The sequence below is a fragment of the Sceloporus occidentalis genome, unplaced genomic scaffold (genome assembly GCF_023333645.1).
Source record: "Sceloporus occidentalis isolate IW3139 unplaced genomic scaffold, rSceOcc1.0.p SCAF_9, whole genome shotgun sequence".
In the NCBI taxonomy this organism is placed as follows: Eukaryota; Metazoa; Chordata; class Lepidosauria; order Squamata; family Phrynosomatidae; genus Sceloporus; species Sceloporus occidentalis.
The window spans coordinates 20,926,102-20,941,121 of record NW_028316989.1 but is presented as its reverse complement, the minus strand read 5'-3'; the positions used below and the strand labels follow the sequence as shown (position 1 = coordinate 20,941,121).

The window sequence follows — 15,020 nt, the reverse complement described above, 5'->3', positions numbered from 1 at the left end:
TGGTGGCTACATTAGGTTTCAAGTCCAGAGGTTTCAAGTCCAGAGCTGTTTTTGGGAAGGAGAGTGGGGTGGAAACCAGGCAGTGCATGGACTGGCTGCAGTCCTAAAACGAGGGAGAGAAAACACAAGATGGGGCCACACACACAAACCAATCTCCAATGACTAGCTGTAAAATTTGAAATAATGTTATGCTTCCTTTCCATTTAGCCCAGTACTTTGTCATTTGGATCCATCCTCACAGGTTTCCTCTGCTTCAGCAAATTAGAAAGTATCTTTTCTTTTTTAAAAAAAGGATGAGCATGACTCAGTTACAGGTCAGCACTAGCTGGCCCCTTTCAGAATAGATAATAGTGTCCAGGGAGAGGAGAAGGATAGGAGATGGGGAATTAAGAAGAGGATCTAGTTTGAGCTCTTTTGGGAACGCAAGCCACCCTGAACCTGGCGGCACTCACCTAATAAATGTACACACTGTGTTTTTTTTTAAATCTAAACTCATAACTTGGGTGGAGATCTTTATCTTTGCTTTAATTTAAGACATCTCCATTCAGAACCTTTTGTCTTTAAATGGACTTTCCTTCTAACATGGTCTGCACCATGGCATTCTCATGATCCACCTAACTAATGGGCATTGCTTTTATGTCTCCTTTGCAAACTTGGTCTTTGGTCCAAACTTTAGTTTAAGTATCTGAGGTCTGGTACAGACCACTGGTTTGCGGCAGCCTGGAGCCAAAATTAGGGCTTGGGAGTGTGAAGTATCCACATGCTCCTGAGTCGTCGCACGGCAGCACCACCATCATGGTGGCCTCCAGTCCACACAGGGGGCAGCCATGGTGATGCATGTGCAGCACGGTGCAGCGTCTTCACGTCATGGTGCCATGTTTGTGTCATCGAAGCATGACAGTGCACCAATGGCACACTCATGGGAGCAGCCACACACATCAAAAAGAACCCGCTTTGAGCTATTTCTTTTTTGGTGCGGAGGGAGCCTGCACGATTTGGTTGGGGCAGTCTGTCAAGCCCCTGAGTTAGTTTTTCTATAACCCCTTCAGGCTTATCTATAAATACAGGGCTGTAAGACTTGTATAAATACAGGGCTGTGAGAAGTTCCTGCAGGATTTTCTACTCTGGAATATAGCTGCCGAAGTATAAGATTCGCACAGATTATCAACCTGAGACAAAGCTCCCTTTGCTGTGTCCTTATTTCAGCTTCAGCTTCCATTTTCAGTTATGGCAGATGCTAAATAAATAAATGAATACATAAATGAGAGGATTTACCCTGTCCTTACACAAGTACTTGAGTATGTGTTTGACTTCCTTCTTCTTCATGCTCTGATTCGTAAATAATAGGAGGTATATATGTTTGCCCTTAAAACTTTGTTGCTACCCTAGGCATATGCAAGATCCAATTGTTGTTGTTTCTTTTGTTGTTGTTGTGTGTCTTCAAGTTGTTTCCAACATATGGTGACCCCAAGACGAGCCTATCATTTTATTGGCAAGATTTGTTTGGAGGGTTTTTCCTTTTGACATCCTCTGAGACTAAGAGAGTGTGATTTGCCAAAGCTTAGCAGTGGGTTTTCATGGCCAAGCAGGGATTCGACCAAACAAAACAGCAATACCTTTCTTGGCCAACCAAAATGTGCACAATAAAGTTAAGACTATTTTGTGGATTTTGTGTGGTACTGTACTACACATATATACTGTGCATAGGTTGTTGCTAGAGAGCAGCTGGATAGCTCCTGAATGTTCTGTACCTTCCTCTGGCTACCAAATGCCCAAGGGAGCACCACTTGCCTTTCCCAGCAGATGTGAAAATCCAGCCAATTGCAATAAGGCAATAAAGAATCTTGGCCCATAAAATTGGTGTTTTGTCTTTGTGATTCCCAGCAAGATAATTAGCATCCTGCTTGCATCCTCCAGTTCTGGTAAAAGAGCCTTGAAATCTTTCAAGAGAGGCCAAAAGTGTGTGGCTATGTATGTTCCCTCTTATGCTCTTCCCATCTTTTTGGAAGAACAAAACTAAATTCCATTTGAGATGAGTCTCATCTCAATAGCTGCAACCTGTGGGTCATTGCTTACCTAGAAATCACAGAATACATTTGTTGCTTTTACTTGAAAGACAGGCACCACATTTAAGCTGGCTAGAGGATACTGGTATAAAGGCAAAGGCTAAGAATATCCTAAGTGGGATGGCCATCATCCAAAGTAGGTAATAATTCATCTACTTTTTACTTTGCCTGTAATTCTAACCTGTCATGACCTATGGCTTCTCAGGAATCTCAGCAACAAAAACTATAACACTGTCACTATAATATTATGCAGACAGCATCATCTCAATGTATGCTTACTTAATTGCACCCACATAGCATCACTTACATGAAATACTTGACTTTACCTTGGAATCTTTATTCTTCAAGATGTTTAAGGACTTCTGATTCAGCTTGACTGTTGGGGGCAAAAGGAACCAAAGTTTTAATATTCTGCTCTGCTTTCTCCAACAAGACATGTAGAAACATGTTTTTAAACATCAGAATGGGAATGCAACAACTACCTTATATACTTGACTATAAGTCAATCCCATGTACAAGCCGAGGACAGATTTTGGGGGCCAAAATTATGGCTTTTGATATGACCCATGGATAAGTTGATGGTAAAACTTAGGGGCATGTAAAAAAAAGGATGTAGAGAATGAAGCAAAATAAACGATGCCAAACAACTTACACAATTCAAGCAGACATCACTGTTTGTGCTCAGGCTAAAGGCTGGATGGATGAGAGAATAGAGAGTGATCAGTGCTTCCAAGGCAGATTACGTTCTTGCCTTTCATCAGAGGTTGGCTCCTTTTGTGGAGGTAAGAATTAAGAGTATGGTACTCATATTGACCCATGGATAAGCCGACTCAGGTTTCTGGGGTCAATTTTTTGACTAAAATTTCTAGACTTATACATTAGTATATACAGCAGTTACTTAAAATTAACTAATACTTACATTCCTGCATTTTGAGGACACAAACCAAGTGGGTGAAATGTACTTCAGAGAAGCTTTCTGAAATTGGAAAGGGTTTTTTGAGCGCTCAAGCAAACATAGCCTTGGCTGAGCAAGCTACCAAACTGTGTCCAATTTCCATTTTTATCTAACCATCTGAATGTAGTGCACTATCATCAAAATGTAGCCAGTGTGATTTACAGATTGGAATTGGAGAGAGGCATGTCCATATCCCAATTCTGCTACGAAGCTCACAGAGTGACTTTGGGCCAGTGGCTAGCCTAAGCCATTTATCCCAATTGGAAGTGAACAGTATTTGCTTAATGAGAATGCATTAAAACAGAATGCATTACTTTTAAAGGGTACTTTTCTAGCTTCAGTTGTTTAACCTTCTCAGCAAGGTAATTGTCAGGAGTAACATTTTCTGGCAGACCAACATACAGAAAGCAGTAGGAAGAGCTGTATGTTTTTCTATATCACTATCAAGTAATTTGACCCAATAAAAGCCATTGTGGGGTGAGATCTGAGTTAAGTGTTTTTAATCTTCTTACTAAAAATAAGAAGCTCAAAAAATAACACACACACACATGCGTGTGTGTGTGTGTGTGTGTGTGTGTGTGTATTCTCTGGTTGTAAGTAGCAGACAACCAAGACTAATAATGCAGCATTGATATCATACATCTTTAAATTCCTTCGTTGTACTCCTCTACAATTTTATCAATTGTATTTGTATTACTATATTATTTTATTGATGTAATCCCGCCTCGATCCTTGGGAGAGGTGGGAAATATAAATCAACTTTATTATTATTGTTGTTGTTGTTGTTATTATTATTATTATTATTATTATTATTATTATTACAAATCATTAAATGACTTTTTAATTCCTTCCACCTCAGTGTTGGTTGTTTCTTTATGTAAATCTGACCTTCTTATATTCTGTTCCTATTAGATGTTATCCTACACATTTTTCATAACATTTTCTAAATTAATTTGGTTCTCAGGTTTACAATGAAAATTACTTAACCCAATGCATATATAAATATATAGACAGATTCATATATATGAGACTTATTAAATAGCGTTATCTATCCATCGATAATTGTATTCTAATTCCAAATCTTACATTATTTTGTACGGGAGGGGAATAAGAACAGAAGTTAAATGATTAAAAAAGAAGAAGAAGAATCTAAAATAATACCTCCATTCAACAAAGAAAATTCTCAGACAAAAATAAGTAAACCTAGAATGGAGTACGTTTTACTACAATAGGAGCATCAAAAGCTACTTTCTGTTGCTGAGGAGCATTTTCACTCTGCTCTATATCGAAGTGTAATATCAACGCTTGGCCCCATCTTAGTCTCCAAATATTAATTAATTCTTTCCAGGCCTCACCATGTCTATCTATAGTCCTATCTTTCATTACTATTGTTACTTTGTCTAAATCAACCATATCATGTAGACCCAAAATAGATGGGCTAAAAGAAGTGGTTTCCAGCTGATGTATTTACTTAATGTTTTGTCTGGTGGGAATGTTTGGAGGTTACAGAAGGTACAGAAGAATGGTTTAGGCAGAACAGTGGAGTTTCTCTCTGTTTGAATGCTTCATCATCACAAAGGTATAATGAATCATAGGAGTTTATCACACAGGAGGAAGTTCTCTTAATTTCGAATGAAAAGAAAGTGGGGCCAGAACGCATTCACTAGTTCAGCAAATTTACATGAATTCGAATTGCGTTTGAACTGACTTCCCATTGCCCGAAAATAGCTTGCCATTGCCCAAAATTGCATGTGGTAGTGTATCACACAATAACGTAAAACCCCATGATTGCGTTCGGACTGACTTCCCATTGCCCAAAATTGAGTGTGGTAGTCTATCATGCAATAACGTTAAACCCCATGATTGCATTCGGATTGCCATTGGATTATACTTCCAATTTCCCTCTGGCTGATAAACTCCAATGTTTCATGTGCAACGTTGGCAGATATTACTCCCTTTTCAATTTGGAAGCATTGTTTTAATGTTTGTTTCTTCTTCCATCCAGTTTGTAACCATTAACGTGCCTCAAGTATGGGAACTTTCATAGGACACACATTTCCAGGGTGTTTATTCATATTCCTTGGACTCCTATCGGCTATAAAACACCCTTTGAGGTTCCTTGGCCAGAAGTCAAAGTATTCTCTACGGATCAAAAAACTCGTCCGCTGGATAGAGTTTCTGGAATGGGGAGTCATGGGATTCTTCGGTGCCTTAGGTAAATATAAGACAAAACTTTCATTCCTTTTTTTTAAGCATCGATCAAATTTAAAAATGATTATTATTTTAATTGAACTAGGACGGTGACATATGCATCATCAAAAGGAGACACATGCGCACAAAACTTTGCATGGTTTAGCTTATAGAGAAAGATGTCACTTTAGAAAAAGTTACTGTGGCAGGATACAAACCGCCATATAGTACGTATAGGATACGTACTAGGGTTAGGAAGGGTCGGTGCTTCCGCACCCCCCTAACCCTAGTACGTATCCTATACGTACAAGATGGCGGCGCCCCTTCTACATGGGCGCCGCCATCTTTACGTACTGGACGCATAGCGTCCAGACGTGTCGCGGCGCCTATGACGTCGCGAGTCTGCGCCAGGCGCCTCGCGATGTCATAGAGGTGCCACAAAAAGAAGCTCCGAAATGGAGCTTCTTTTTTGCTCCGCGCGGGAGCCGCGCGGTTTGGCTGCTGCAGCTCCCGCACGGAGCAAACGGCGGCGGCGGGGAAGCGCCACAAAGTGGCGGTTTGTATCCCGCCTGTATTTTAAATAAAAATGCAACACATCTCATCTGAATGGGGAAAACTGTGGCAAATGACATCCATTTGGTCTCCTGGGGATAACTGCGGAGGAGCCCTTCCAATCCTTCTCTGTTCTTAACATTCCTCTTTATGTTTAAGAAAGGCCTGACTAGAGAGCCCTTTATATGGAAGGTACCTTATAATACAAGGCTCTTCTCTGAGACACTTTCAGATGGGGGATCATCCCCTGTAAAGTGGGATATATAGACACCCGTGGTCACAAATTTGTTACATTCACAGAAGCTTTTCCTCATCGATCTGTTTCTCACTTTGTGGAGGACCTTGAGGATATTCTAGAGCAGCGTTTCTCAAATATTGGTCTCCCAAATTTGAATACCCAGAATATCTAGCTATTGGCCATGCTACCTGGGATTGATGCAAGGTGAAGTAAAAATCATCTGGAAGTCCTAGAGACCACTGTTGGAGAACATCTAACCATGTAGAAACACAAAAAACATTATTGTGCTTAAGGCAGAGTCTGAATTTATAAGGATGGCACTGGGATCCAACAGGTCTAGCAGTCACTCTACATTTTATTTATTTCATTTATTGGATTTATACCCTGCCTTTCCTCCAAAATGGGATTCAAGCTTTCCACAGGCCTTTGCTGTGTATTAAGGTAAAGAGGTGACCCAGACAAATATATAATCCAAAATCTGAGGTTACTATCCTCTCTTTATTGGTGTGGGAGTATAATATCAATAGTAAGTACATTTCTATACCGCTTATCAGTGCACTTAAGCAGTCCCTTAGCAGTTTAGAAAGTGTAAGCTGCGCCCCCAATGCTCCTGCCATGTTCAGTTTACTTTTAAATGAAATCTAATTTTCTCAATACAGTTGGCCCTCCTTATACATGGATTTCTTATATATGGATTTGAGCACCCACGGCTTGAAAAGATTCCCAAAAAGTATAAATTCCGAATAGAAAACCTTGATTTTCCATTTTATATATGGAGCGCCATTTTGCAATGCCATTATATTTAATGGGACTTGAGCATCCACAGATTTTGTTATCCACAGGGGATCCTGGAAGCAAACCCCAGCCGTATTCATATCGTTTTCTATTAACTTAACAAGTAAAGTGTTAAACAAAGTGATTCCCCCAGAAGATAATAACAAAAGGGTAGGCTGGCCGGGCATATCTTTTGAAAGCATTATACAGGTCTGGTGCCGCATACCTCCGACATCTTATCTGTCATTATCTACCTTCTCAATAAAGGAATCCTTGTTTGATTGCAAACACTCTGAACCCTTCTCCTCAAAGGAATAATAATAATAATAATAATAATAATAATAATAATAATAATCCAGAATAGGAATTAGGAAGGGGTCTACTCCCTGTGGGTCACTCAGGTGCCCACATATTGTAGAATACCCTTATCAAGAAGGTTATTCTGTTCTGACTCTTAACAGAAATAACCTTAATTCATTATTCCCTGTAATCTAAGTACACAGAAAACAATTTCATATGCTAGTAGCGTTGCTCGGTTTTCAACATAGCAATAAGGGACTTCTGAAATTCATATCATACAGGGCTGACAGTCAAGAGGTAGCTATTGACAAGTCTGTGCCCTGCCTAAACACCAAATGAAAGTATTGGTGTCAGCCACCGTGATTCTCTGTAAAATTAACATATTGTCCACATTCATACATTACATTATGCACACGTTTCTGTTTTTATGAAATGCCCTCACTCGAAAATACAGGGCTTTGTTGTTGTTGTTGTTATTTGGGGGAATATGTTGGCATCTTGTTCAGTCTATATAAAAGGAAAGGGGGCATCCCTTATAATAAGGAACGTCTGCAGGTACTACAAGGGACAAGCCTTCCAGACTTCTAACAGGAGTTTATCAGCCAAGGGAAATTGGAAGTATACTATTCTATTTTTCAATCTCGAAATTTATTTTAACCATAGCTGAAATGTAATGTTTTCAATTTTACTATTTGGCTTTTATCTTTTTATTAGTTTAAATCAAAGCTGTCCATTGTGTGTATTATTTCACTTTTTTTTAATGTACTATTTTATTACTGAGACTGGTCTTTGTCCGTAATAAACTTATTCATATTTTAGGATTTTATAAGGAAATAGCATCATTCAAATTAGAACAGTTTTGCTTAACTGAATTCAATATTTAATTCAACACGTGTAAATTTTGCACATAAAAAAGTTTGAGATGATGATGATGATGATGATGATGAGGAGGAGGAGGAGGAGGAGCATCAGGACCGCCAGGTCTTGCACCCTCCTTTGAGCAACTCTTGCGCACAGACCTGTGGCCCTGTCCCACCATTTGAGAAACATTTATATAGTGGAAATAGCTGAACACATGATTCCCCTTTCCAATATATCTCTCATCCATCAGAAATAACCAGAAGTCATTGTTTGAATCTTAGGAACTATATTGGAGCAATGCTCCTTTGAAGGCCCCTGCTTCTTCCAACTTTACAACAAGGACACCCACAAGTGGATGCTTCTTCACCGTTGGCAACATTCAACAATGTACATCACATTCGTATTCGCTGGCATAGTGGGCATACTCACTCAATGCAAGTTCCAGATTCCTGTGGGACTCGATTACTTCCTACTATATCTGTCCCTTTTCAATGAAGGTAAGTTTGCATTTCATATCAAGGCAGAGCTAGATGGTGAACCTGAGACCCTTTCACAGTACATGCTTATAGTGTTATAGTCTGTTTTAACTGCCATGGCAATGTCCTACAGCATTCTGGGATTTGTAGATTATGGAGGTATATTTAGGATGTTCAGCCAGAGAGCTGTAGTACCTCACCAAATTGCAAACTCCAAGATTCCAAGGGATGGAACCATGGCATTTAAAGTGGAATGATAGCACTGTAACTGTGTAGTGTGAAAGGCCCACCCAGTGTAAAAGAGAGACTGTCTCAGAATGTTTATTCCTCAAGTTGCTCCAATGCATTTTGGCCCAGAAGTTGTCGTACGGCTACAACTACAGCCTTTTTCAAGGGCTCTTAAGAGAAAAGAGATGGTGACAAAACAAACATAATAATAGTCAGAAGATATACCGATACATAAATCTATACACATATGCCTCAAATCAATCAGCCAGTATATAAAAGACCTCTGAGCACCATTTGGTGGACTACACCAGTGTGTTTCAGCACACCAGACACGATGTGATATCACTTCTGGCTGCCATTTTGGCTGATTTTCTGCAGATTTTTTTGTCTTTTTTGGTGTTTTCAGAAGGCTATGGGGGCTATGCAAGGTTAAGGGGTGAACAGTGCTCCAGTTTTAGGCAGTTTGGGCTCATTTGGGGACAAAAAACCTACTTGAAAATTGGCCTCCACCTTTTAAGAAAAAAATTGGTGGTACTGGGGGGGTTCAGATGACTTCAGAGGGGGTCCCAAGGCCCGTATTTAGGGATCCGATAGGGTTGCCATTAGTCCGGACCTCCAAACCGGGACAAATGTAGGACAAAATTTTCAAATGTAGGACCTTTTTTTTTTGGTCCTACATTTGAAAAAGAGCCTCTCTGAGGGGAGGATTCCTTCTCCTCCTGGGCTCCATTGGAAGCAGCCCAGGCGGAGAAGAAATCCGCCTCCAGGGAGGCTTTCTTTTCCCCCTGGGCTCTGTTTTTGCCAACGGAGCCCAGGGGGGAAAGAATCCTTTCTGAGGGGAGGATTCCTCCTCCGCCTGGGCTCCGTTGGACGCAGCCCAAGCGGAGAAGAAATCCGCCCCCAGGGAGGCTTTCTTTTCCCCCTGGGCTCCGTTTTTGCCGGCGGAGCTCAGGCGGGGAAAGAAGTCTGGCCTCGGCAGGTGAGGCTTCTTTTCCCTCCCTCGGCTCCAGCGGAGCCAAAGAGGGGAGGGAAGCCCCCCGCCAAAGGAGAGAGGCCTACAGAGGCCTCTCTCTCTTTCCCCCGCCACCGCTGTTGCACACTTTGCAACAAAGCCCGGGGGCGGGGGAAATCCCGGGGGCGGGGCCAACCCGGGGCGGGACCGTGTGGACCCGCCCAAAACCAGGAAAGTCCCGCCCACAGGCGGGATATGGCAAGCCTAGATCCAGAGGGCTCCAAATGCAGCTTGTCGGCCACATTCTGCCCAACCTTGATTTAAACCATAAGGAATTAAGTTATCAGTCATCATTATCAAATGCCTTTCAGTTATGTTGTCACTCTGGGGGAAAATGTTTCTCTAGTACCCAGAAATGGAGAATGTGATGGCTGTGATCCATAAAGAGATCAGCTGAGGAAACAGCTAATTTTCTGTTCTCAGTATTGCTAAGATGTTATCCTATGTGAAATTTCAGACCTTCAAAAGTGTATGTGTAATTTTTACAACAATAATTGATAACTTATATTATTATTGTTATTATTATTATTATTATTTTCTTATATCCCACCTTTCTCCCAATGTAGGGACTCAAAGTTTGTTGTATTTTTGTCTGTCTCTACCAGGGCTACTCTTGTACACCCACGCAGGCCGGGTGTCTACTCTGGATCAGTACATTCACTACATCCTCTTAATCCCCATATTCAGTGGAGCTGTTTGCTCTTTGCTTAAGGTGTGGTTGAGAAACAACCCAGTCCTGGAACTGTTCAGGACTTCCATGTTCATTACCCAGGGAACTTGGATGTGGCAGGTCAGTTCCAATTAGACAATGAGCATTTTTTAAAAGAATTTCTCACTGGGCGGGATAGTCTTTGGAGTACAAGTATTCCACTCAGGCACAAAAAATAGCTCTTTTCTTCCTTGGGTTAAACTGTTAAAAAATGTTAGCAACATCCAGATCCCTAAACGTTTTTGTACAAAGACATCCTAAAAAATGGAAATTAACTGTAGCAAAAGCATGGCACCAGATAAAATCAATACAAGATGGATTTTCCAGTTCAAAGGTATGACCGGGCAACTCTAAGCAATTCTAAGCAGCAGAGCTTGACATCTCCTCTGGCACTGAGATAGTGCATCCACTTTTGGTTTTAGCCTGAAATTTAAAGCAGCTGTCTAAGGCATTCAGGTTAAAAGCTAGAGCGGATTCACCATCCAATGAATGTGGGTGGGCTTCTCCCTCTACTGTTGGATCTAACCATCTCAAGCCCAGCACTACAAAATCCAAGTCATGAAATTCACTGACAACACCAGGTACCAGGGACAGATAACCACACTTCTTCCAGGTAACAATTATTAACATAATTTGGAAATGTGAGACTTTAAATTTGGATGTACTCCTGTATCCAGACTTGGGCCGGGAGGCTCAGGTTTCTGCAGCATCCAGGATTGCTTTTGCAAGGTTAAAGCTAGTGTGTCAACTGCCACTATTCTTGTAGAATCCTGGTCTGGCTACTGTGACACATGCCTTTAAAATGGCATTAAAAATGCTTGCAAAATTTGGGAGCAGCCCACAGAAGACTGAGGAGACTGTCTTTCTCATGTCCTCACCAAATGCACTCACGATGGTGTTGCAACCAAGAAAAATGCTTCTCTTGCAAAACTTAGCACACGGGCAGGCTCTTATAGGGAGGTACAGTTTTACACCATTCTTTTCTTTTACTTTTCTTTGTTGTAGAATTAACTGCTGGGGGGGAGGGATAATAGGGGAAGGGAATATTGATTTCATTGATACATCTTGTTTGATGGTATGCTTTACAATTTAACAAATAAAGTTTTTTTAAAAGGCCTGAGACAGACGGGCGGGAAGTGCTGTCGTCAAGCCGAAACTAGGGTTCAGGAGTGCACAGCGTCCACACTCTCCTGAGCCCTAGTGTGCGGCAGTGGCACCATCATGGTGGCCATCCATCCACACGGGGGTGTCATGATGACACGAGTGCAGTGCAGCATCCGCATGTCCAGGCGCCATGCTTGCATCATGGACACACCACAGTGCACTAATGGCACACTGATGGCGGGTCCCAATTTAGGGGTTACATAGTCGTCATTATCCCGTAAATCAATTATTAATGAATTAACATAAACATTAAACAATGCAGGTGCTAACAGGCAGCCTTGACAGACACCTCGTGTAGTTGATATTGGGTTTGATAGTGAGCCAGTAGAATCCAGTGTGTGGCATCATGGATGCACCATAGTGCGCTAATGGCACACTGATGGTGGTGCCTATGTGCGCCAAAGAGAACCCGCTTTTAGCGGGTTCTTTTTGGTGCGGAGGGAGCCCACACAGTTTGGTTGCTGCAGGCTCCCTCTGGAGGAAAAACAGGCGGCTCCAGACCACCCTTTTGGGTAATTACGTCAGCCATTAAGAAATGATGGGCAATATTTAATATGCAGAAATTGAGATGCTTCTCTCTTCTTCTGTTGGTTCACCCAGATTGGATTTGTGCTATACCCACTTTGGGAAGCTCCCAGCTGGGATCATAATGACCAGAAGACCCTCTCTTTTATGGCCATGTGCTACTGCTGGCACTGCCAGGGCACTGTTCTCTTCCTCTCCATCGTCTATGGCATCGTCTACTGGTAAGCATTGAAGCTGATCCGTTAAGGAGTGAGAAAGAACAGGATTCCCTATCCAGGCAAAGCAGAAACATTAAGTGTAATGAATCTTATCAAATGGTTTCCCTTCTATAGTTATTAACCCTTCACATTAATATTACTCTTCACCTAGGGTGCATTTTTAAAAAAGACAACCTTAAATTAAACAAAGTAGCAATTAGCATACAGTAGTCAGGAATACAACGAAAATTCATAGAAGAGGCAGCTGAATTTCAGGATGTCAAAGTTTTGCAGGACACTGAGAAAGCGAATAGATGGACCTCAAATGGATCACTTGAAAATATATAAAGGTGGGAAGGATGGTGGACCACCATATATTTGTGACTCATTTTCATGTAAGACTCATCTGGGAATGAGAGATGAAAGCCTCATGATGGCAAAAGCTATAATTGTGCCCATTTGTAGTTAGGTTTTGCCGTGTCCATGTGAATGTCCAATACTCCACTTGAACTTCAATTTGCTTTCTGCAGGTTTCTTAGGTCACAGAAAGGAGGCTTTGAAGGCACAGAAAATGAAATTCAGAAGTTCAACCAAGATGATACAAAAACCTACACTGCTCTTCTTGATGGATCTGATGAAGAATAGATTTAATTTGAGCTTTTCAGAGAAGCTCTGCATACAGTTTCTAAAATTACACTCTGATTTTTAAAAATGAACAAAAAGTGAACTCTTACCTTGGGATGATATCTGTATCTGCAGTTTAATTGAAGACCTCTCAGTTAAAAAGGCCTTTTGTCTTTAAATGGGCCTCCCTACTATCTTCTCTGTGGTCCCAATCTATATGTAAAAAAGTTAAGGGTAAAGGTAGCCTCTTGACATCCCAATCAATATACAACTAGCTAATAGGTGTTGCTTTTATCTTTTCTTTCTAAAGGGTTTGGGTTTGTCTTTATATTAGCTTTGTGTTTTCTGTAACATCACCTCCAATACCCCAAATTTATGTGCTGGTGCAGAGTTGCAAGAACTCGTAAATTCCTGCAGAATTTTCTACCAGGATATGTAGCTTGTTGCTGTGTGCTTCCAAGTTTTGGTGACCCTAAGGTGAAGCTATCACAGGGGTTTCTCATCAAGATTTAATACTACTACTACTAATACTACTAATACCACACTGGTTCTCTTGAGATGTAGCTATTGTGCAGTAAATTTATCAAGCATCATCAACCCGTGATTTAACTCCCTTTTCTGTGCCTTTATTTGTGCTTCAGCTGCTATTTTCAGTGATGACCAATATGAATTAAATAAATGAATGGGAAGACTTACCTTCTTCTGCAGAAGTACTTTATTTGAGTGTGTGTTTCCATTTCTTTTCGATGCTCTAATCACTCAACCCTGGAATATGACTATTTCCCTTTCCATCCTTTGAGTAGAAGTATTTTTGCTACCCTAAAGGCTAGCAAGGTAACCCATTTCAGGTATTCTCTGCTTATGTTCAGTAAACACAAGAAAAGGGGGAACATACTAGTCCTGCTCTTGCAAAACATGCTTTTGAATTACAATGTGGATTATAATATGTTATGTTCGGTTATATTATAATAAGCTTGCTTTAAGTTTGTTGTATTGTTAGTTCAAGTTGCATATGAGAATGTTGCATTTCGAAATGTTATAAGCTTTTGTTCAAACTGATCGATTATGCAGATTTATTTTGCCATATATCAAAGTAAATAATATCCTGAAAAATCTATGCAAAGAATTAAAGAAATCAGTGCTCTGTTAAGGTTTGCTTAGTTGTTATAAGTTTGATTAAGAATGCAGTTAATAAAAGGGAGAGAAGAATTATCCTGGGATATTTTACAAGTGATAGATGAGTTTTACGACAAGACAAAAGGCATAAGTTTAATATTGTGTTTTGATGGAATTGTTAAGTTCTTGTGTTAAAATCAAAATGTGTATGTCTATTTCATGGTTTGAGAAAACCCAGGGGCAGAGGAAGTTGTTGTCCTGAAGCGATAGTGCCACCCTGAGAAAGAGAATTTGGGTTACTGCTTTGAAAAGTAATGATGAGAGTTAACTATTTGAAGTCCTGATGCTCTGGGAACAGGAGAGAAAATATGTGGGGAAAGAATTCCTTTCTTTGGTCTGTTTGGAAAACTTTATGTATATTGCAAGATGTTTTGAGAAAACTGTTTGGTGCCAGATTAAAGGGGTGGAAATAAACTTCCATAACAGCTTTTTGATTTTGAGTGGTGGAGCTGAAATTTGCTATTGTACTTATTTATTGTATTTGTATTGTCCTGCCAGTCTTATCTAAAGCATCTTCCTAGCAAGACCTTTCCTCCATCCCTCCAATAAAGGCTCTTCTGTTAACTTCAGACTTTATTTTTGTTGGGCACAGGGAAGGGGGGCCTTCTAGTTCATGACACAAGGCCATGAAATGCTGAAAGTTGGTGAGGCTACTAAAGGAACCCTGTTAATGTCTAGTTCAGTAATTTTATTTTGCAAAAATGATTGAATTATTTTTTGTGGGTTTTTCAGAATATGAGGCCTTGTTCTAGAAGAGTTTATTCTTGATGTTTCACCAGCAGCTGTGGCTGGCATCTTCAGAGGATGCTGGCATGGAAGAGAGTGGGGTATAAATACCAAAATCAAGATCCAGCAAATGCAAAGGAAAACCACCCAAGGTACGGAGAGTTTCCCAGCAGACAATGGATCATTAATTAAAGAGACTCCCTGAGACCTTGCCATTCAATGACAGAACAATACACAGATTAACATG

At 40.6% G+C, this 15,020-nt stretch overlaps 1 pseudogene; it reads left to right on the top strand.

Annotated features, from left to right (window-relative positions):
* Nucleotides 1-8,291: 8,291 nt before the first annotated feature.
* Nucleotides 8,292-12,892, top strand: LOC149307017 (transmembrane protein 45B-like; annotated as a pseudogene).
* Nucleotides 12,893-15,020: the final 2,128 nt, after the last annotated feature.